The following is a 21694-nucleotide window of genomic DNA, read 5'->3' as shown; positions in this document are numbered from 1 at the left end:
AAATGCTTGCCTAATATGTCTGTTTATCCAAAAGGAAGTAAAAAGGGAGAGCTAGAAAGATAGCATTGCATCACATTACATGGCAATGCAATGCACAGTTGCTGAAGTTGAACCAAAATGAGCTTGTAATCTGGCTTCTGCAACTTTGAACATGAAAAATCCAATGAGGAGAAGAAAAGCAGAGCCAAAGAGTCCATCCCAAAATCCGACAAACAAGCAAAATGAACAAAAAACATTGAATTCAATTCTTTCTGATTTTAGAAACTGCATTAAAGAAGGGGTGCACCGGTCCTGGAGATACTGCAATACCAGGTCAATGCGTGGAGTGGACAGAGCAAGCTCTTTTTCCATCTCCCTGTTCTAAAAATCCATTTAATATATGGTCCCCAGATAGGGGACGTATCAGATATTAAACTGATAAGAACAGATACTACACTTGATCTTAGCCAAAAGGCCGAGAAGCGATAACCAGAATTGGTTTCAAACTACGGAGCCACCCAAGGATCCTAAAAAGTCCATTTGTGGAGATGAGCTCCTGGACTCCCGTTAAGAAGACATGTTGTCAACCTCTAGATCCCTTACATGCCTGCACTTTTCGGCTTGCTGCTGCTGCAATCCACGCGTTTTAGATCTGCATAACTCCACCTCTTTAAACACAGCACCTTCACCCCCTGCTGTTCCCACCCGCCTCAACACCGTTGGAAGGGAGGAGAACCAATTAAGGCGGGGGGTGGGGTGGAACGAGCAGCTGTCTACCCTTAGCAGGAGGGCTCCTGATTACATACCTCTCCTGCTGCTGCTGCTGCTGGCTGTCCAGCAGCAGACTGAAGGTGGCTGCTGCTGTGCACAGGTATATAAAGGCTCAGAGCCTATTATGACACGCGCAGCCAGCGTTCCATTGCCACATTCCATCTACTGCAGGCAGGATACCTGGCTGGCTGAATGTCGCTGAGAAGCTCACAGAGACCGCCATAAGCAACAGTTTAACAGAATGCCACAGACTAATCAACCAAACTTTTTGGGTTGGGTTCTCTTTTATAGTCTGCAGGCATTAAATGAAAGAAGTCAGTGTTCCAGCAGAAGGAGACAACGTTTCAGAAAAGGCATTGTAGCAAACCAAAAAAGAAATTTTAAGCGCAGCAGAGTAACCAGCGCACATACCTGTTAGCTCAGGTGAGTTTAAAAGGCTGCTGTTGATAACAAGGGCATTTGCTAAATAGATGGTGTGTGTGCAACAATATACTGAAAGGTCAATTATATTGTGCAGCTTATCTCACCACCTGTAGTTATTTAGGTGAAAGCTCCAAAATGCTTGCCTAATATGTCTGTTTATCCAAAAGGAAGTAAAAAGGGAGAGCTAGAAAGATAGCATTGCATCACATTACATGGCAATGCAATGCACAGTTGCTGAAGTTGAACCAAAATGAGCTTGTAATCTGGCTTCTGCAACTTTGAACATGAAAAATCCAATGAGGAGAAGAAAAGCAGAGCCAAAGAGTCCATCCCAAAATCCGACAAACAAGCAAAATGAACAAAAAACATTGAATTCAATTCTTTCTGATTTTAGAAACTGCATTAAAGAAGGGGTGTACCGGTCCTGGAGAAACTGCAATACCAGGTCAATGCGTGGAGTGGACAGAGCAAGCTCTTTTTCCATCTCCCTGTTCTAAAAATCCATTTAATATATGGTCCCCAGATAGGGGACGTATCAGATATTAAACTGATAAGAACAGATACTACACTTGATCTTAGCCAAAAGGCCGAGAAGCGATAACCAGAATTGGTTTCAAACTACGGAGCCACCCAAGGATCCTGAAAAGTCCATTTGTGGAGATGAGCTCCTGGACTCCCGTTAAGAAGACATGTTGTCAACCTCTAGATCCCTTACATGCCTGCACTTTTCGGCTTGCTGCTGCTGCAATCCACGCGTTTTAGATCTGCATAACTCCACCTCTTTAAACACAGCACCTTCACCCCCTGCTGTTCCCACCCGCCTCAACACCGTTGGAAGGGAGGAGAACCAATTAAGGCGGGGGGTGGGGTGGAACGAGCAGCTGTCTACCCTTAGCAGGAGGGCTCCTGATTACATACCTCTCCTGCTGCTGCTGCTGCTGGCTGTCCAGCAGCAGACTGAAGGTGGCTGCTGCTGTGCACAAGTATATAAAGGCTCAGAGCCTATTATGACACGCGCAGCCAGCGTTCCATTGCCACATTCCATCTACTGCAGGCAGGATACCTGGCTGGCTGAATGTCGCTGAGAAGCTCACAGAGACCGCCATAAGCAACAGTTTAACAGAATGCCACAGACTAATCAACCAAACTTTTTGGGTTGGGTTCTCTTTTATAGTCTGCAGGCATTAAATGAAAGAAGTCAGTGTTCCAGCAGAAGGAGACAACGTTTCAGAAAAGGCATTGTAGCAAACCAAAAAAGAAATTTTAAGCGCAGCAGAGTAACCAGCGCACATACCTGTTAGCTCAGGTGAGTTTAAAAGGCTGCTGTTGATAACAAGGGCATTTGCTAAATAGATGGTGTGTGTGCAACAATATACTGAAAGGTCAATTATATTGTGCAGCTTATCTCACCACCTGTAGTTATTTAGGTGAAAGCTCCAAAATGCTTGCCTAATATGTCTGTTTATCCAAAAGGAAGTAAAAAGGGAGAGCTAGAAAGATAGCATTGCATCACATTACATGGCAATGCAATGCACAGTTGCTGAAGTTGAACCAAAATGAGCTTGTAATCTGGCTTCTGCAACTTTGAACATGAAAAATCCAATGAGGAGAAGAAAAGCAGAGCCAAAGAGTCCATCCCAAAATCCGACAAACAAGCAAAATGAACAAAAAACATTGAATTCAATTCTTTCTGATTTTAGAAACTGCATTAAAGAAGGGGTGCACCGGTCCTGGAGATACTGCAATACCAGGTCAATGCGTGGAGTGGACAGAGCAAGCTCTTTTTCCATCTCCCTGTTCTAAAAATCCATTTAATATATTGTCCCCAGATAGGGGACGTATCAGATATTAAACTGATAAGAACAGATACTACACTTGATCTTAGCCAAAAGGCCGAGAAGCGATAACCAGAATTGGTTTCAAACTACGGAGCCACCCAAGGATCCTAAAAAGTCCATTTGTGGAGATGAGCTCCTGGACTCCCGTTAAGAAGACATGTTGTCAACCTCTAGATCCCTTACATGCCTGCACTTTTCGGCTTGCTGCTGCTGCAATCCACGCGTTTTAGATCTGCATAACTCCACCTCTTTAAACACAGCACCTTCACCCCCTGCTGTTCCCACCCGCCTCAACACCGTTGGAAGGGAGGAGAACCAATTAAGGCGGGGGGTGGGGTGGAACGAGCAGCTGTCTACCCTTAGCAGGAGGGCTCCTGATTACATACCTCTCCTGCTGCTGCTGCTGCTGGCTGTCCAGCAGCAGACTGAAGGTGGCTGCTGCTGTGCACAGGTATATAAAGGCTCAGAGCCTATTATGACACGCGCAGCCAGCGTTCCATTGCCACATTCCATCTACTGCAGGCAGGATACCTGGCTGGCTGAATGTCGCTGAGAAGCTCACAGAGACCGCCATAAGCAACAGTTTAACAGAATGCCACAGACTAATCAACCAAACTTTTTGGGTTGGGTTCTCTTTTATAGTCTGCAGGCATTAAATGAAAGAAGTCAGTGTTCCAGCAGAAGGAGACAACGTTTCAGAAAAGGCATTGTAGCAAACCAAAAAAGAAATTTTAAGCGCAGCAGAGTAACCAGCGCACATACCTGTTAGCTCAGGTGAGTTTAAAAGGCTGCTGTTGATAACAAGGGCATTTGCTAAATAGATGGTGTGTGTGCAACAATATACTGAAAGGTCAATTATATTGTGCAGCTTATCTCACCACCTGTAGTTATTTAGGTGAAAGCTCCAAAATGCTTGCCTAATATGTCTGTTTATCCAAAAGGAAGTAAAAAGGGAGAGCTAGAAAGATAGCATTGCATCACATTACATGGCAATGCAATGCACAGTTGCTGAAGTTGAACCAAAATGAGCTTGTAATCTGGCTTCTGCAACTTTGAACATGAAAAATCCAATGAGGAGAAGAAAAGCAGAGCCAAAGAGTCCATCCCAAAATCCGACAAACAAGCAAAATGAACAAAAAACATTGAATTCAATTCTTTCTGATTTTAGAAACTGCATTAAAGAAGGGGTGCACCGGTCCTGGAGATACTGCAATACCAGGTCAATGCGTGGAGTGGACAGAGCAAGCTCTTTTTCCATCTCCCTGTTCTAAAAATCCATTTAATATATGGTCCCCAGATAGGGGACGTATCAGATATTAAACTGATAAGAACAGATACTACACTTGATCTTAGCCAAAAGGCCGAGAAGCGATAACCAGAATTGGTTTCAAACTACGGAGCCACCCAAGGATCCTAAAAAGTCAATTTGTGGAGATGAGCTCCTGGACTCCCGTTAAGAAGACATGTTGTCAACCTCTAGATCCCTTACATGCCTGCACTTTTCGGCTTGCTGCTGCTGCAATCCACGCGTTTTAGATCTGCATAACTCCACCTCTTTAAACACAGCACCTTCACCCCCTGCTGTTCCCACCCGCCTCAACACCGTTGGAAGGGAGGAGAACCAATTAAGGCGGGGGGTGGGGTGGAACGAGCAGCTGTCTACCCTTAGCAGGAGGGCTCCTGATTACATACCTCTCCTGCTGCTGCTGCTGCTGGCTGTCCAGCAGCAGACTGAAGGTGGCTGCTGCTGTGCACAGGTATATAAAGGCTCAGAGCCTATTATGACACGCGCAGCCAGCGTTCCATTGCCACATTCCATCTACTGCAGGCAGGATACCTGGCTGGCTGAATGTCGCTGAGAAGCTCACAGAGACCGCCATAAGCAACAGTTTAACAGAATGCCACAGACTAATCAACCAAACTTTTTGGGTTGGGTTCTCTTTTATAGTCTGCAGGCATTAAATGAAAGAAGTCAGTGTTCCAGCAGAAGGAGACAACGTTTCAGAAAAGGCATTGTAGCAAACCAAAAAAGAAATTTTAAGCGCAGCAGAGTAACCAGCGCACATACCTGTTAGCTCAGGTGAGTTTAAAAGGCTGCTGTTGATAACAAGGGCATTTGCTAAATAGATGGTGTGTGTGCAACAATATACTGAAAGGTCAATTATATTGTGCAGCTTATCTCACCACCTGTAGTTATTTAGGTGAAAGCTCCAAAATGCTTGCCTAATATGTCTGTTTATCCAAAAGGAAGTAAAAAGGGAGAGCTAGAAAGATAGCATTGCATCACATTACATGGCAATGCAATGCACAGTTGCTGAAGTTGAACCAAAATGAGCTTGTAATCTGGCTTCTGCAACTTTGAACATGAAAAATCCAATGAGGAGAAGAAAAGCAGAGCCAAAGAGTCCATCCCAAAATCCGACAAACAAGCAAAATGAACAAAAAACATTGAATTCAATTCTTTCTGATTTTAGAAACTGCATTAAAGAAGGGGTGCACCGGTCCTGGAGATACTGCAATACCAGGTCAATGCGTGGAGTGGACAGAGCAAGCTCTTTTTCCATCTCCCTGTTCTAAAAATCCATTTAATATATGGTCCCCAGATAGGGGACGTATCAGATATTAAACTGATAAGAACAGATACTACACTTGATCTTAGCCAAAAGGCCGAGAAGCGATAACCAGAATTGGTTTCAAACTACGGAGCCACCCAAGGATCCTAAAAAGTCCATTTGTGGAGATGAGCTCCTGGACTCCCGTTAAGAAGACATGTTGTCAACCTCTAGATCCCTTACATGCCTGCACTTTTCGGCTTGCTGCTGCTGCAATCCACGCGTTTTAGATCTGCATAACTCCACCTCTTTAAACACAGCACCTTCACCCCCTGCTGTTCCCACCCGCCTCAACACCGTTGGAAGGGAGGAGAACCAATTAAGGCGGGGGGTGGGGTGGAACGAGCAGCTGTCTACCCTTAGCAGGAGGGCTCCTGATTACATACCTCTCCTGCTGCTGCTGCTGCTGGCTGTCCAGCAGCAGACTGAAGGTGGCTGCTGCTGTGCACAGGTATATAAAGGCTCAGAGCCTATTATGACACGCGCAGCCAGCGTTCCATTGCCACATTCCATCTACTGCAGGCAGGATACCTGGCTGGCTGAATGTCGCTGAGAAGCTCACAGAGACCGCCATAAGCAACAGTTTAACAGAATGCCACAGACTAATCAACCAAACTTTTTGGGTTGGGTTCTCTTTTATAGTCTGCAGGCATTAAATGAAAGAAGTCAGTGTTCCAGCAGAAGGAGACAACGTTTCAGAAAAGGCATTGTAGCAAACCAAAAAAGAAATTTTAAGCGCAGCAGAGTAACCAGCGCACATACCTGTTAGCTCAGGTGAGTTTAAAAGGCTGCTGTTGATAACAAGGGCATTTGCTAAATAGATGGTGTGTGTGCAACAATATACTGAAAGGTCAATTATATTGTGCAGCTTATCTCACCACCTGTAGTTATTTAGGTGAAAGCTCCAAAATGCTTGCCTAATATGTCTGTTTATCCAAAAGGAAGTAAAAAGGGAGAGCTAGAAAGATAGCATTGCATCACATTACATGGCAATGCAATGCACAGTTGCTGAAGTTGAACCAAAATGAGCTTGTAATCTGGCTTCTGCAACTTTGAACATGAAAAATCCAATGAGGAGAAGAAAAGCAGAGCCAAAGAGTCCATCCCAAAATCCGACAAACAAGCAAAATGAACAAAAAACATTGAATTCAATTCTTTCTGATTTTAGAAACTGCATTAAAGAAGGGGTGCACCGGTCCTGGAGATACTGCAATACCAGGTCAATGCGTGGAGTGGACAGAGCAAGCTCTTTTTCCATCTCCCTGTTCTAAAAATCCATTTAATATATGGTCCCCAGATAGGGGACGTATCAGATATTAAACTGATAAGAACAGATACTACACTTGATCTTAGTCAAAAGGCCGAGAAGCGATAACCAGAATTGGTTTCAAACTACGGAGCCACCCAAGGATCCTAAAAAGTCCATTTGTGGAGATGAGCTCCTGGACTCCCGTTAAGAAGACATGTTGTCAACCTCTAGATCCCTTACATGCCTGCACTTTTCGGCTTGCTGCTGCTGCAATCCACGCGTTTTAGATCTGCATAACTCCACCTCTTTAAACACAGCACCTTCACCCCCTGCTGTTCCCACCCGCCTCAACACCGTTGGAAGGGAGGAGAACCAATTAAGGCGGGGGGTGGGGTGGAACGAGCAGCTGTCTACCCTTAGCAGGAGGGCTCCTGATTACATACCTCTCCTGCTGCTGCTGCTGCTGGCTGTCCAGCAGCAGACTGAAGGTGGCTGCTGCTGTGCACAGGTATATAAAGGCTCAGAGCCTATTATGACACGCGCAGCCAGCGTTCCATTGCCACATTCCATCTACTGCAGGCAGGATACCTGGCTGGCTGAATGTCGCTGAGAAGCTCACAGAGACCGCCATAAGCAACAGTTTAACAGAATGCCACAGACTAATCAACCAAACTTTTTGGGTTGGGTTCTCTTTTATAGTCTGCAGGCATTAAATGAAAGAAGTCAGTGTTCCAGCAGAAGGAGACAACGTTTCAGAAAAGGCATTGTAGCAAACCAAAAAAGAAATTTTAAGCGCAGCAGAGTAACCAGCGCACATACCTGTTAGCTCAGGTGAGTTTAAAAGGCTGCTGTTGATAACAAGGGCATTTGCTAAATAGATGGTGTGTGTGCAACAATATACTGAAAGGTCAATTATATTGTGCAGCTTATCTCACCACCTGTAGTTATTTAGGTGAAAGCTCCAAAATGCTTGCCTAATATGTCTGTTTATCCAAAAGGAAGTAAAAAGGGAGAGCTAGAAAGATAGCATTGCATCACATTACATGGCAATGCAATGCACAGTTGCTGAAGTTGAACCAAAATGAGCTTGTAATCTGGCTTCTGCAACTTTGAACATGAAAAATCCAATGAGGAGAAGAAAAGCAGAGCCAAAGAGTCCATCCCAAAATCCGACAAACAAGCAAAATGAACAAAAAACATTGAATTCAATTCTTTCTGATTTTAGAAACTGCATTAAAGAAGGGGTGCACCGGTCCTGGAGATATTGCAATACCAGGTCAATGCGTGGAGTGGACAGAGCAAGCTCTTTTTCCATCTCCCTGTTCTAAAAATCCATTTAATATATGGTCCCCAGATAGGGGACGTATCAGATATTAAACTGATAAGAACAGATACTACACTTGATCTTAGCCAAAAGGCCGAGAAGCGATAACCAGAATTGGTTTCAAACTACGGAGCCACCCAAGGATCCTAAAAAGTCCATTTGTGGAGATGAGCTCCTGGACTCCCGTTAAGAAGACATGTTGTCAACCTCTAGATCCCTTACATGCCTGCACTTTTCGGCTTGCTGCTGCTGCAATCCACGCGTTTTAGATCTGCATAACTCCACCTCTTTAAACACAGCACCTTCACCCCCTGCTGTTCCCACCCGCCTCAACACCGTTGGAAGGGAGGAGAACCAATTAAGGCGGGGGGTGGGGTGGAACGAGCAGCTGTCTACCCTTAGCAGGAGGGCTCCTGATTACATACCTCTCCTGCTGCTGCTGCTGCTGGCTGTCCAGCAGCAGACTGAAGGTGGCTGCTGCTGTGCACAGGTATATAAAGGCTCAGAGCCTATTATGACACGCGCAGCCAGCGTTCCATTGCCACATTCCATCTACTGCAGGCAGGATACCTGGCTGGCTGAATGTCGCTGAGAAGCTCACAGAGACCGCCATAAGCAACAGTTTAACAGGATGCCACAGACTAATCAACCAAACTTTTTGGGTTGGGTTCTCTTTTATAGTCTGCAGGCATTAAATGAAAGAAGTCAGTGTTCCAGCAGAAGGAGACAACGTTTCAGAAAAGGCATTGTAGCAAACCAAAAAAGAAATTTTAAGCGCAGCAGAGTAACCAGCGCACATACCTGTTAGCTCAGGTGAGTTTAAAAGGCTGCTGTTGATAACAAGGGCATTTGCTAAATAGATGGTGTGTGTGCAACAATATACTGAAAGGTCAATTATATTGTGCAGCTTATCTCACCACCTGTAGTTATTTAGGTGAAAGCTCCAAAATGCTTGCCTAATATTTCTGTTTATCCAAAAGGAAGTAAAAAGGGAGAGCTAGAAAGATAGCATTGCATCACATTACATGGCAATGCAATGCACAGTTGCTGAAGTTGAACCAAAATGAGCTTGTAATCTGGCTTCTGCAACTTTGAACATGAAAAATCCAATGAGGAGAAGAAAAGCAGAGCCAAAGAGTCCATCCCAAAATCCGACAAACAAGCAAAATGAACAAAAAACATTGAATTCAATTCTTTCTGATTTTAGAAACTGCATTAAAGAAGGGGTGCACCGGTCCTGGAGATACTGCAATACCAGGTCAATGCGTGGAGTGGACAGAGCAAGCTCTTTTTCCATCTCCCTGTTCTAAAAATCCATTTAATATATGGTCCCCAGATAGGGGACGTATCAGATATTAAACTGATAAGAACAGATACTACACTTGATCTTAGCCAAAAGGCCGAGAAGCGATAACCAGAATTGGTTTCAAACTACGGAGCCACCCAAGGATCCTAAAAAGTCCATTTGTGGAGATGAGCTCCTGGACTCCCGTTAAGAAGACATGTTGTCAACCTCTAGATCCCTTACATGCCTGCACTTTTCGGCTTGCTGCTGCTGCAATCCACGCGTTTTAGATCTGCATAACTCCACCTCTTTAAACACAGCACCTTCACCCCCTGCTGTTCCCACCCGCCTCAACACCGTTGGAAGGGAGGAGAACCAATTAAGGCGGGGGGTGGGGTGGAACGAGCAGCTGTCTACCCTTAGCAGGAGGGCTCCTGATTACATACCTCTCCTGCTGCTGCTGCTGCTGGCTGTCCAGCAGCAGACTGAAGGTGGCTGCTGCTGTGCACAGGTATATAAAGGCTCAGAGCCTATTATGACACGCGCAGCCAGCGTTCCATTGCCACATTCCATCTACTGCAGGCAGGATACCTGGCTGGCTGAATGTCGCTGAGAAGCTCACAGAGACCGCCATAAGCAACAGTTTAACAGAATGCCACAGACTAATCAACCAAACTTTTTGGGTTGGGTTCTCTTTTATAGTCTGCAGGCATTAAATGAAAGAAGTCAGTGTTCCAGCAGAAGGAGACAACGTTTCAGAAAAGGCATTGTAGCAAACCAAAAAAGAAATTTTAAGCGCAGCAGAGTAACCAGCGCACATACCTGTTAGCTCAGGTGAGTTTAAAAGGCTGCTGTTGATAACAAGGGCATTTGCTAAATAGATGGTGTGTGTGCAACAATATACTGAAAGGTCAATTATATTGTGCAGCTTATCTCACCACCTGTAGTTATTTAGGTGAAAGCTCCAAAATGCTTGCCTAATATGTCTGTTTATCCAAAAGGAAGTAAAAAGGGAGAGCTAGAAAGATAGCATTGCATCACATTACATGGCAATGCAATGCACAGTTGCTGAAGTTGAACCAAAATGAGCTTGTAATCTGGCTTCTGCAACTTTGAACATGAAAAATCCAATGAGGAGAAGAAAAGCAGAGCCAAAGAGTCCATCCCAAAATCCGACAAACAAGCAAAATGAACAAAAAACATTGAATTCAATTCTTTCTGATTTTAGAAACTGCATTAAAGAAGGGGTGCACCGGTCCTGGAGATACTGCAATACCAGGTCAATGCGTGGAGTGGACAGAGCAAGCTCTTTTTCCATCTCCCTGTTCTAAAAATCCATTTAATATATGGTCCCCAGATAGGGGACGTATCAGATATTAAACTGATAAGAACAGATACTACACTTGATCTTAGCCAAAAGGCCGAGAAGCGATAACCAGAATTGGTTTCAAACTACGGAGCCACCCAAGGATCCTAAAAAGTCCATTTGTGGAGATGAGCTCCTGGACTCCCGTTAAGAAGACATGTTGTCAACCTCTAGATCCCTTACATGCCTGCACTTTTCGGCTTGCTGCTGCTGCAATCCACGCGTTTTAGATCTGCATAACTCCACCTCTTTAAACACAGCACCTTCACCCCCTGCTGTTCCCACCTGCCTCAACACCGTTGGAAGGGAGGAGAACCAATTAAGGCGGGGGGTGGGGTGGAACGAGCAGCTGTCTACCCTTAGCAGGAGGGCTCCTGATTACATACCTCTCCTGCTGCTGCTGCTGCTGGCTGTCCAGCAGCAGACTGAAGGTGGCTGCTGCTGTGCACAGGTATATAAAGGCTCAGAGCCTATTATGACATGCGCAGCCAGCGTTCCATTGCCACATTCCATCTACTGCAGGCAGGATACCTGGCTGGCTGAATGTCGCTGAGAAGCTCACAGAGACCGCCATAAGCAACAGTTTAACAGAATGCCACAGACTAATCAACCAAACTTTTTGGGTTGGGTTCTCTTTTATAGTCTGCAGGCATTAAATGAAAGAAGTCAGTGTTCCAGCAGAAGGAGACAACGTTTCAGAAAAGGCATTGTAGCAAACCAAAAAAGAAATTTTAAGCGCAGCAGAGTAACCAGCGCACATACCTGTTAGCTCAGGTGAGTTTAAAAGGCTGCTGTTGATAACAAGGGCATTTGCTAAATAGATGGTGTGTGTGCAACAATATACTGAAAGGTCAATTATATTGTGCAGCTTATCTCACCACCTGTAGTTATTTAGGTGAAAGCTCCAAAATGCTTGCCTAATATGTCTGTTTATCCAAAAGGAAGTAAAAAGGGAGAGCTAGAAAGATAGCATTGCATCACATTACATGGCAATGCAATGCACAGTTGCTGAAGTTGAACCAAAATGAGCTTGTAATCTGGCTTCTGCAACTTTGAACATGAAAAATCCAATGAGGAGAAGAAAAGCAGAGCCAAAGAGTCCATCCCAAAATCCGACAAACAAGCAAAATGAACAAAAAACATTGAATTCAATTCTTTCTGATTTTAGAAACTGCATTAAAGAAGGGGTGCACTGGTCCTGGAGATACTGCAATACCAGGTCAATGCGTGGAGTGGACAGAGCAAGCTCTTTTTCCATCTCCCTGTTCTAAAAATCCATTTAATATATGGTCCCCAGATAGGGGACGTATCAGATATTAAACTGATAAGAACAGATACTACACTTGATCTTAGCCAAAAGGCCGAGAAGCGATAACCAGAATTGGTTTCAAACTACGGAGCCACCCAAGGATCCTAAAAAGTCCATTTGTGGAGATGAGCTCCTGGACTCCCGTTAAGAAGACATGTTGTCAACCTCTAGATCCCTTACATGCCTGCACTTTTCGGCTTGCTGCTGCTGCAATCCACGCGTTTTAGATCTGCATAACTCCACCTCTTTAAACACAGCACCTTCACCCCCTGCTGTTCCCACCCGCCTCAACACCGTTGGAAGGGAGGAGAACCAATTAAGGCGGGGGGTGGGGTGGAACGAGCAGCTGTCTACCCTTAGCAGGAGGGCTCCTGATTACATACCTCTCCTGCTGCTGCTGCTGCTGGCTGTCCAGCAGCAGACTGAAGGTGGCTGCTGCTGTGCACAGGTATATAAAGGCTCAGAGCCTATTATGACACGCGCAGCCAGCGTTCCATTGCCACATTCCATCTACTGCAGGCAGGATACCTGGCTGGCTGAATGTCGCTGAGAAGCTCACAGAGACCGCCATAAGCAACAGTTTAACAGAATGCCACAGACTAATCAACCAAACTTTTTGGGTTGGGTTCTCTTTTATAGTCTGCAGGCATTAAATGAAAGAAGTCAGTGTTCCAGCAGAAGGAGACAACGTTTCAGAAAAGGCATTGTAGCAAACCAAAAAAGAAATTTTAAGCGCAGCAGAGTAACCAGCGCACATACCTGTTAGCTCAGGTGAGTTTAAAAGGCTGCTGTTGATAACAAGGGCATTTGCTAAATAGATGGTGTGTGTGCAACAATATACTGAAAGGTCAATTATATTGTGCAGCTTATCTCACCACCTGTAGTTATTTAGGTGAAAGCTCCAAAATGCTTGCCTAATATGTCTGTTTATCCAAAAGGAAGTAAAAAGGGAGAGCTAGAAAGATAGCATTGCATCACATTACATGGCAATGCAATGCACAGTTGCTGAAGTTGAACCAAAATGAGCTTGTAATCTGGCTTCTGCAACTTTGAACATGAAAAATCCAATGAGGAGAAGAAAAGCAGAGCCAAAGAGTCCATCCCAAAATCCGACAAACAAGCAAAATGAACAAAAAACATTGAATTCAATTCTTTCTGATTTTAGAAACTGCATTAAAGAAGGGGTGCACCGGTCCTGGAGATACTGCAATACCAGGTCAATGCGTGGAGTGGACAGAGCAAGCTCTTTTTCCATCTCCCTGTTCTAAAAATCCATTTAATATATGGTCCCCAGATAGGGGACGTATCAGATATTAAACTGATAAGAACAGATACTACACTTGATCTTAGCCAAAAGGCCGAGAAGCGATAACCAGAATTGGTTTCAAACTACGGAGCCACCCAAGGATCCTAAAAAGTCCATTTGTGGAGATGAGCTCCTGGACTCCCGTTAAGAAGACATGTTGTCAACCTCTAGATCCCTTACATGCCTGCACTTTTCGGCTTGCTGCTGCTGCAATCCACGCGTTTTAGATCTGCATAACTCCACCTCTTTAAACACAGCACCTTCACCCCCTGCTGTTCCCACCCGCCTCAACACCGTTGGAAGGGAGGAGAACCAATTAAGGCGGGGGGTGGGGTGGAACGAACAGCTGTCTACCCTTAGCAGGAGGGCTCCTGATTACATACCTCTCCTGCTGCTGCTGCTGCAGGCTGTCCAGCAGCAGACTGAAGGTGGCTGCTGCTGTGCACAGGTATATAAAGGCTCAGAGCCTATTATGACACGCGCAGCCAGCGTTCCATTGCCACATTCCATCTACTGCAGGCAGGATACCTGGCTGGCTGAATGTCGCTGAGAAGCTCACAGAGACCGCCATAAGCAACAGTTTAACAGAATGCCACAGACTAATCAACCAAACTTTTTGGGTTGGGTTCTCTTTTATAGTCTGCAGGCATTAAATGAAAGAAGTCAGTGTTCCAGCAGAAGGAGACAACGTTTCAGAAAAGGCATTGTAGCAAACCAAAAAAGAAATTTTAAGCGCAGCAGAGTAACCAGCGCACATACCTGTTAGCTCAGGTGAGTTTAAAAGGCTGCTGTTGATAACAAGGGCATTTGCTAAATAGATGGTGTGTGTGCAACAATATACTGAAAGGTCAATTATATTGTGCAGCTTATCTCACCACCTGTAGTTATTTAGGTGAAAGCTCCAAAATGCTTGCCTAATATGTCTGTTTATCCAAAAGGAAGTAAAAAGGGAGAGCTAGAAAGATAGCATTGCATCACATTACATGGCAATGCAATGCACAGTTGCTGAAGTTGAACCAAAATGAGCTTGTAATCTGGCTTCTGCAACTTTGAACATGAAAAATCCAATGAGGAGAAGAAAAGCAGAGCCAAAGAGTCCATCCCAAAATCCGACAAACAAGCAAAATGAACAAAAAACATTGAATTCAATTCTTTCTGATTTTAGAAACTGCATTAAAGAAGGGGTGCACCGGTCCTGGAGATACTGCAATACCAGGTCAATGCGTGGAGTGGACAGAGCAAGCTCTTTTTCCATCTCCCTGTTCTAAAAATCCATTTAATATATGGTCCCCAGATAGGGGACGTATCAGATATTAAACTGATAAGAACAGATACTACACTTGATCTTAGCCAAAAGGCCGAGAAGCGATAACCAGAATTGGTTTCAAACTACGGAGCCACCCAAGGATCCTAAAAAGTCCATTTGTGGAGATGAGCTCCTGGACTCCCGTTAAGAAGACATGTTGTCAACCTCTAGATCCCTTACATGCCTGCACTTTTCGGCTTGCTGCTGCTGCAATCCACGCGTTTTAGATCTGCATAACTCCACCTCTTTAAACACAGCACCTTCACCCCCTGCTGTTCCCACCCGCCTCAACACCGTTGGAAGGGAGGAGAACCAATTAAGGCGGGGGGTGGTGTGGAACGAGCAGCTGTCTACCCTTAGCAGGAGGGCTCCTGATTACATACCTCTCCTGCTGCTGCTGCTGCTGGCTGTCCAGCAACAGACTGAAGGTGGCTGCTGCTGTGCACAGGTATATAAAGGCTCAGAGCCTATTATGACACGCGCAGCCAGCGTTCCATTGCCACATTCCATCTACTGCAGGCAGGATACCTGGCTGGCTGAATGTCGCTGAGAAGCTCACAGAGACCGCCATAAGCAACAGTTTAACAGAATGCCACAGACTAATCAACCAAACTTTTTGGGTTGGGTTCTCTTTTATAGTCTGCAGGCATTAAATGAAAGAAGTCAGTGTTCCAGCAGAAGGAGACAACGTTTCAGAAAAGGCATTGTAGCAAACCAAAAAAGAAATTTTAAGCGCAGGAGAGTAACCAGCGCACATACCTGTTAGCTCAGGTGAGTTTAAAAGGCTGCTGTTGATAACAAGGGCATTTGCTAAATAGATGGTGTGTGTGCAACAATATACTGAAAGGTCAATTATATTGTGCAGCTTATCTCACCACCTGTAGTTATTTAGGTGAAAGCTCCAAAATGCTTGCCTAATATGTCTGTTTATCCAAAAGGAAGTAAAAAGGGAGAGCTAGAAAGATAGCATTGCATCACATTACATGGCAATGCAATGCACAGTTGCTGAAGTTGAACCAAAATGAGCTTGTAATCTGGCTTCTGCAACTTTGAACATGAAAAATCCAATGAGGAGAAGAAAAGCAGAGCCAAAGAGTCCATCCCAAAATCCGACAAACAAGCAAAATGAACAAAAAACATTGAATTCAATTCTTTCTGATTTTAGAAACTGCATTAAAGAAGGGGTGCACCGGTCCTGGAGATACTGCAATACCAGGTCAATGCGTGGAGTGGACAGAGCAAGCTCTTTTTCCATCTCCCTGTTCTAAAAATCCATTTAATATATGGTCCCCAGATAGGGGACGTATCAGATATTAAACTGATAAGAACAGATACTACACTTGATCTTAGCCAAAAGGCCGAGAAGCGATAACCAGAATTGGTTTCAAACTACGGAGCCACCCAAGGATCCTAAAAAGTCCATTTGTGGAGATGAGCTCCTGGACTCCCGTTAAGAAGACATGTTGTCAACCTCTAGATCCCTTACATGCCTGCACTTTTCGGCTTGCTGCTGCTGCAATCCACGCGTTTTAGATCTGCATAACTCCACCTCTTTAAACACAGCACCTTCACCCCCTGCTGTTCCCACCCGCCTCAACACCGTTGGAAGGGAGGAGAACCAATTAAGGCGGGGGGTGGGGTGGAACGAGCAGCTGTCTACCCTTAGCAGGAGGGCTCCTGATTACATACCTCTCCTGCTGCTGCTGCTGCTGCTGGCTGTCCAGCAGCAGACTGAAGGTGGCTGCTGCTGTGCACAGGTATATAAAGGCTCAGAGCCTATTATGACACGCGCAGCCAGCGTTCCATTGCCACATTCCATCTACTGCAGGCAGGATACCTGGCTGGCTGAATGTCGCTGAGAAGCTCACAGAGACCGCCATAAGCAACAGTTTAACAGAATGCCACAGACTAATCAACCAAACTTTTTGGGTTGGGTTCTCTTTTATAGTCTGCAGGCATTAAATGAAAGAAGTCAGTGTTCCAGCAGAAGGAGACAACGTTTCAGAAAAGGCATTGTAGCAAACCAAAAAAGAAATTTTAAGCGCAGCAGAGTAACCAGCGCACATACCTGTTAGCTCAGGTGAGTTTAAAAGGCTGCTGTTGATAACAAGGGCATTTGCTAAATAGATGGTGTGTGTGCAACAATATACTGAAAGGTCAATTATATTGTGCAGCTTATCTCACCACCTGTAGTTATTTAGGTGAAAGCTCCAAAATGCTTGCCTAATATGTCTGTTTATCCAAAAGGAAGTAAAAAGGGAGAGCTAGAAAGATAGCATTGCATCACATTACATGGCAATGCAATGCACAGTTGCTGAAGTTGAACCAAAATGAGCTTGTAATCTGGCTTCTGCAACTTTGAACATGAAAAATCCAATGAGGAGAAGAAAAGCAGAGCCAAAGAGTCCATCCCAAAATCCGACAAACAAGCAAAATGAACAAAAAACATTGAATTCAATTCTTTCTGATTTTAGAAACTGCATTAAAGAAGGGGTGCACCGGTCCTGGAGATACTGCAATACCAGGTCAATGCGTGGAGTGGACAGAGCAAGCTCTTTTTCCATCTCCCTGTTCTAAAAATCCATTTAATATATGGTCCCCAGATAGGGGACGTATCAGATATTAAACTGATAAGAACAGATACTACACTTGATCTTAGCCAAAAGGCCGAGAAGCGATAACCAGAATTGGTTTCAAACTACGGAGCCACCCAAGGATCCTAAAAAGTCCATTTGTGGAGATGAGCTCCTGGACTCCCGTTAAGAAGACATGTTGTCAACCTCTAGATCCCTTACATGCCTGCACTTTTCGGCTTGCTGCTGCTGCAATCCACGCGTTTTAGATCTGCATAACTCCACCTCTTTAAACACAGCACCTTCACCCCCTGCTGTTCCCACCTGCCTCAACACCGTTGGAAGGGAGGAGAACCAATTAAGGCGGGGGGTGGGGTGGAACGAGCAGCTGTCTACCCTTAGCAGGAGGGCTCCTGATTACATACCTCTCCTGCTGCTGCTGCTGCTGGCTGTCCAGCAGCAGACTGAAGGTGGCTGCTGCTGTGCACAGGTATATAAAGGCTCAGAGCCTATTATGACACGCGCAGCCAGCGTTCCATTGCCACATTCCATCTACTGCAGGCAGGATACCTGGCTGGCTGAATGTCGCTGAGAAGCTCACAGAGACCGCCATAAGCAACAGTTTAACAGAATGCCACAGACTAATCAACCAAACTTTTTGGGTTGGGTTCTCTTTTATAGTCTGCAGGCATTAAATGAAAGAAGTCAGTGTTCCAGCAGAAGGAGACAACGTTTCAGAAAAGGCATTGTAGCAAACCAAAAAAGAAATTTTAAGCGCAGCAGAGTAACCAGCGCACATACCTGTTAGCTCAGGTGAGTTTAAAAGGCTGCTGTTGATAACAAGGGCATTTGCTAAATAGATGGTGTGTGTGCAACAATATACTGAAAGGTCAATTATATTGTGCAGCTTATCTCACCACCTGTAGTTATTTAGGTGAAAGCTCCAAAATGCTTGCCTAATATGTCTGTTTATCCAAAAGGAAGTAAAAAGGGAGGGCTAGAAAGATAGCATTGCATCACATTACATGGCAATGCAATGCACAGTTGCTGAAGTTGAACCAAAATGAGCTTGTAATCTGGCTTCTGCAACTTTGAACATGAAAAATCCAATGAGGAGAAGAAAAGCAGAGCCAAAGAGTCCATCCCAAAATCCGACAAACAAGCAAAATGAACAAAAAACATTGAATTCAATTCTTTCTGATTTTAGAAACTGCATTAAAGAAGGGGTGCACCGGTCCTGGAGATACTGCAATACCAGGTCAATGCGTGGAGTGGACAGAGCAAGCTCTTTTTCCATCTCCCTGTTCTAAAAATCCATTTAATATATGGTCCCCAGATAGGGGACGTATCAGATATTAAACTGATAAGAACAGATACTACACTTGATCTTAGCCAAAAGGCCGAGAAGCGATAACCAGAATTGGTTTCAAACTACGGAGCCACCCAAGGATCCTAAAAAGTCCATTTGTGGAGATGAGCTCCTGGACTCCCGTTAAGAAGACATGTTGTCAACCTCTAGATCCCTTACATGCCTGCACTTTTCGGCTTGCTGCTGCTGCAATCCACGCGTTTTAGATCTGCATAACTCCACCTCTTTAAACACAGCACCTTCACCCCCTGCTGTTCCCACCCGCCTCAACACCGTTGGAAGGGAGGAGAACCAATTAAGGCGGGGGGTGGGGTGGAACGAGCAGCTGTCTACCCTTAGCAGGAGGGCTCCTGATTACATACCTCTCCTGCTGCTGCTGCTGCTGGCTGTCCAGCAGCAGACTGAAGGTGGCTGCTGCTGTGCACAGGTATATAAAGGCTCAGAGCCTATTATGACACGCGCAGCCAGCGTTCCATTGCCACATTCCATCTACTGCAGGCAGGATACCTGGCTGGCTGAATGTCGCTGAGAAGCTCACAGAGACCGCCATAAGCAACAGTTTAACAGAATGCCACAGACTAATCAACCAAACTTTTTGGGTTGGGTTCTCTTTTATAGTCTGCAGGCATTAAATGAAAGAAGTCAGTGTTCCAGCAGAAGGAGACAACGTTTCAGAAAAGGCATTGTAGCAAACCAAAAAAGAAATTTTAAGCGCAGCAGAGTAACCAGCGCACATACCTGTTAGCTCAGGTGAGTTTAAAAGGCTGCTGTTGATAACAAGGGCATTTGCTAAATAGATGGTGTGTGTGCAACAATATACTGAAAGGTCAATTATATTGTGCAGCTTATCTCACCACCTGTAGTTATTTAGGTGAAAGCTCCAAAATGCTTGCCTAATATGTCTGTTTATCCAAAAGGAAGTAAAAAGGGAGAGCTAGAAAGATAGCATTGCATCACATTACATGGCAATGCAATGCACAGTTGCTGAAGTTGAACCAAAATGAGCTTGTAATCTGGCTTCTGCAACTTTGAACATGAAAAATCCAATGAGGAGAAGAAAAGCAAAGCCAAAGAGTCCATCCCAAAATCCGACAAACAAGCAAAATGAACAAAAAACATTGAATTAAATTCTTTCTGATTTTAGAAACTGCATTAAAGAAGGGGTGCACCGGTCCTGGAGATACTGCAATACCAGGTCAATGCGTGGAGTGGACAGAGCAAGCTCTTTTTCCATCTCCCTGTTCTAAAAATCCATTTAATATATGGTCCCCAGATAGGGGACGTATCAGATATTAAACTGATAAGAACAGATACTACACTTGATCTTAGCCAAAAGGCCGAGAAGCGATAACCAGAATTAGTTTCAAACTACGGAGCCACCCAAGGATCCTGAAAAGTCCATTTGTGGAGATGAGCTCCTGGACTCCCGTTAAGAAGACATGTTGTCAACCTCTAGATCCCTTACATGCCTGCACTTTTCGGCTTGCTGCTGCTGCAATCCACGCGTTTTAGATCTGCATAACTCCACCTCTTTAAACACAGCACCTTCACCCCCTGCTGTTCCCACCCGCCTCAACACCGTTGGAAGGGAGGAGAACCAATTAAGGCGGGGGGTGGGGTGGAACGAGCAGCTGTCTACCCTTAGCAGGAGGGCTCCTGATTACATACCTCTCCTGCTGCTGCTGCTGCTGGCTGTCCAGCAGCAGACTGAAGGTGGCTGCTGCTGTGCACAGGTATATAAAGGCTCAGAGCCTATTATGACACGCGCAGCCAGCGTTCCATTGCCACATTCCATCTACTGCAGGCAGGATACCTGGCTGGCTGAATGTCGCTGAGAAGCTCACAGAGACCGCCATAAGCAACAGTTTAACAGAATGCCACAGACTAATCAACCAAACTTTTTGGGTTGGGTTCTCTTTTATAGTCTGCAGGCATTAAATGAAAGAAGTCAGTGTTCCAGCAGAAGGAGACAACGTTTCAGAAAAGGCATTGTAGCAAACCAAAAAAGAAATTTTAAGCGCAGCAGAGTAACCAGCGCACATACCTGTTAGCTCAGGTGAGTTTAAAAGGCTGCTGTTGATAACAAGGGCATTTGCTAAATAGATGGTGTGTGTGCAACAATATACTGAAAGGTCAATTATATTGTGCAGCTTATCTCACCACCTGTAGTTATTTAGGTGAAAGCTCCAAAATGCTTGCCTAATATGTCTGTTTATCCAAAAGGAAGTAAAAAGGGAGAGCTAGAAAGATAGCATTGCATCACATTACATGGCAATGCAATGCACAGTTGCTGAAGTTGAACCAAAATGAGCTTGTAATCTGGCTTCTGCAACTTTGAACATGAAAAATCCAATGAGGAGAAGAAAAGCAGAGCCAAAGAGTCCATCCCAAAATCCGACAAACAAGCAAAATGAACAAAAAACATTGAATTCAATTCTTTCTGATTTTAGAAACTGCATTAAAGAAGGGGTGCACCGGTCCTGGAGATACTGCAATACCAGGTCAATGCGTGGAGTGGACAGAGCAAGCTCTTTTTCCATCTCCCTGTTCTAAAAATCCATTTAATATATGGTCCCCAGATAGGGGACGTATCAGATATTAAACTGATAAGAACAGATACTACACTTGATCTTAGCCAAAAGGCCGAGAAGCGATAACCAGAATTGGTTTCAAACTACGGAGCCACCCAAGGATCCTAAAAAGTCCATTTGTGGAGATGAGCTCCTGGACTCCCGTTAAGAAGACATGTTGTCAACCTCTAGATCCCTTACATGCCTGCACTTTTCGGCTTGCTGCTGCTGCAATCCACGCGTTTTAGATCTGCATAACTCCACCTCTTTAAACACAGCACCTTCACCCCCTGCTGTTCCCACCCGCCTCAACACCGTTGGAAGGGAGGAGAACCAATTAAGGCGGGGGGTGGGGTGGAACGAGCAGCTGTCTACCCTTAGCAGGAGGGCTCCTGATTACATACCTCTCCTGCT

At 44.9% G+C, this 21694-nt stretch overlaps 17 non-coding genes across 17 annotated transcripts; all 17 read right to left on the bottom strand.

Annotated features, from left to right (window-relative positions):
- Positions 1 to 275: 275 nt before the first annotated feature.
- On the bottom strand, positions 276 to 466 carry LOC141246545 (U2 spliceosomal RNA). The gene has a single exon (XR_012310120.1). It is a non-coding gene; the product is annotated as a U2 spliceosomal RNA (small nuclear RNA).
- A 1115-nt stretch (positions 467 to 1581) lies between these two features.
- On the bottom strand, positions 1582 to 1772 carry LOC141246555 (U2 spliceosomal RNA). The gene has a single exon (XR_012310130.1). It is a non-coding gene; the product is annotated as a U2 spliceosomal RNA (small nuclear RNA).
- A 1115-nt stretch (positions 1773 to 2887) lies between these two features.
- On the bottom strand, positions 2888 to 3078 carry LOC141246577 (U2 spliceosomal RNA). Its single transcript, XR_012310148.1, has one exon. It is a non-coding gene; the product is annotated as a U2 spliceosomal RNA (small nuclear RNA).
- Positions 3079 to 4193: 1115 nt separating this feature from the next.
- LOC141246544 (U2 spliceosomal RNA) lies at positions 4194 to 4384 on the bottom strand. The gene has a single exon (XR_012310119.1). It is a non-coding gene; the product is annotated as a U2 spliceosomal RNA (small nuclear RNA).
- A 1115-nt stretch (positions 4385 to 5499) lies between these two features.
- LOC141246542 (U2 spliceosomal RNA) lies at positions 5500 to 5690 on the bottom strand. The gene has a single exon (XR_012310117.1). It is a non-coding gene; the product is annotated as a U2 spliceosomal RNA (small nuclear RNA).
- A 1115-nt stretch (positions 5691 to 6805) lies between these two features.
- LOC141246558 (U2 spliceosomal RNA) lies at positions 6806 to 6996 on the bottom strand. The gene has a single exon (XR_012310133.1). It is a non-coding gene; the product is annotated as a U2 spliceosomal RNA (small nuclear RNA).
- Positions 6997 to 8111: 1115 nt separating this feature from the next.
- Positions 8112 to 8302, bottom strand: LOC141246547 (U2 spliceosomal RNA). Its single transcript, XR_012310122.1, has one exon. It is a non-coding gene; the product is annotated as a U2 spliceosomal RNA (small nuclear RNA).
- Positions 8303 to 9417: 1115 nt separating this feature from the next.
- Positions 9418 to 9608, bottom strand: LOC141246541 (U2 spliceosomal RNA). The gene has a single exon (XR_012310116.1). It is a non-coding gene; the product is annotated as a U2 spliceosomal RNA (small nuclear RNA).
- A 1115-nt stretch (positions 9609 to 10723) lies between these two features.
- Positions 10724 to 10914, bottom strand: LOC141246540 (U2 spliceosomal RNA). The gene has a single exon (XR_012310115.1). It is a non-coding gene; the product is annotated as a U2 spliceosomal RNA (small nuclear RNA).
- A 1115-nt stretch (positions 10915 to 12029) lies between these two features.
- LOC141246599 (U2 spliceosomal RNA) lies at positions 12030 to 12220 on the bottom strand. The gene has a single exon (XR_012310170.1). It is a non-coding gene; the product is annotated as a U2 spliceosomal RNA (small nuclear RNA).
- Positions 12221 to 13335: 1115 nt separating this feature from the next.
- Positions 13336 to 13526, bottom strand: LOC141246539 (U2 spliceosomal RNA). Its single transcript, XR_012310114.1, has one exon. It is a non-coding gene; the product is annotated as a U2 spliceosomal RNA (small nuclear RNA).
- A 1115-nt stretch (positions 13527 to 14641) lies between these two features.
- LOC141246537 (U2 spliceosomal RNA) lies at positions 14642 to 14832 on the bottom strand. Its single transcript, XR_012310113.1, has one exon. It is a non-coding gene; the product is annotated as a U2 spliceosomal RNA (small nuclear RNA).
- A 1115-nt stretch (positions 14833 to 15947) lies between these two features.
- LOC141246615 (U2 spliceosomal RNA) lies at positions 15948 to 16138 on the bottom strand. The gene has a single exon (XR_012310186.1). It is a non-coding gene; the product is annotated as a U2 spliceosomal RNA (small nuclear RNA).
- A 1118-nt stretch (positions 16139 to 17256) lies between these two features.
- On the bottom strand, positions 17257 to 17447 carry LOC141246614 (U2 spliceosomal RNA). Its single transcript, XR_012310185.1, has one exon. It is a non-coding gene; the product is annotated as a U2 spliceosomal RNA (small nuclear RNA).
- A 1115-nt stretch (positions 17448 to 18562) lies between these two features.
- LOC141246613 (U2 spliceosomal RNA) lies at positions 18563 to 18753 on the bottom strand. Its single transcript, XR_012310184.1, has one exon. It is a non-coding gene; the product is annotated as a U2 spliceosomal RNA (small nuclear RNA).
- Positions 18754 to 19868: 1115 nt separating this feature from the next.
- Positions 19869 to 20059, bottom strand: LOC141246612 (U2 spliceosomal RNA). Its single transcript, XR_012310183.1, has one exon. It is a non-coding gene; the product is annotated as a U2 spliceosomal RNA (small nuclear RNA).
- Positions 20060 to 21174: 1115 nt separating this feature from the next.
- LOC141246611 (U2 spliceosomal RNA) lies at positions 21175 to 21365 on the bottom strand. The gene has a single exon (XR_012310182.1). It is a non-coding gene; the product is annotated as a U2 spliceosomal RNA (small nuclear RNA).
- Positions 21366 to 21694: the final 329 nt, after the last annotated feature.

The sequence above is a fragment of the Phyllobates terribilis genome, unplaced genomic scaffold (assembly GCF_046119375.1).
Source record: "Phyllobates terribilis strain yellow unplaced genomic scaffold, ASM4611937v1 Scaffold_2578__1_contigs__length_122412, whole genome shotgun sequence".
Classification (NCBI taxonomy): Eukaryota; Metazoa; Chordata; class Amphibia; order Anura; family Dendrobatidae; genus Phyllobates; species Phyllobates terribilis.
The sequence above is the reverse complement of the archived record's forward strand: the minus strand, read 5'-3'. Positions and strand labels throughout refer to the sequence as shown.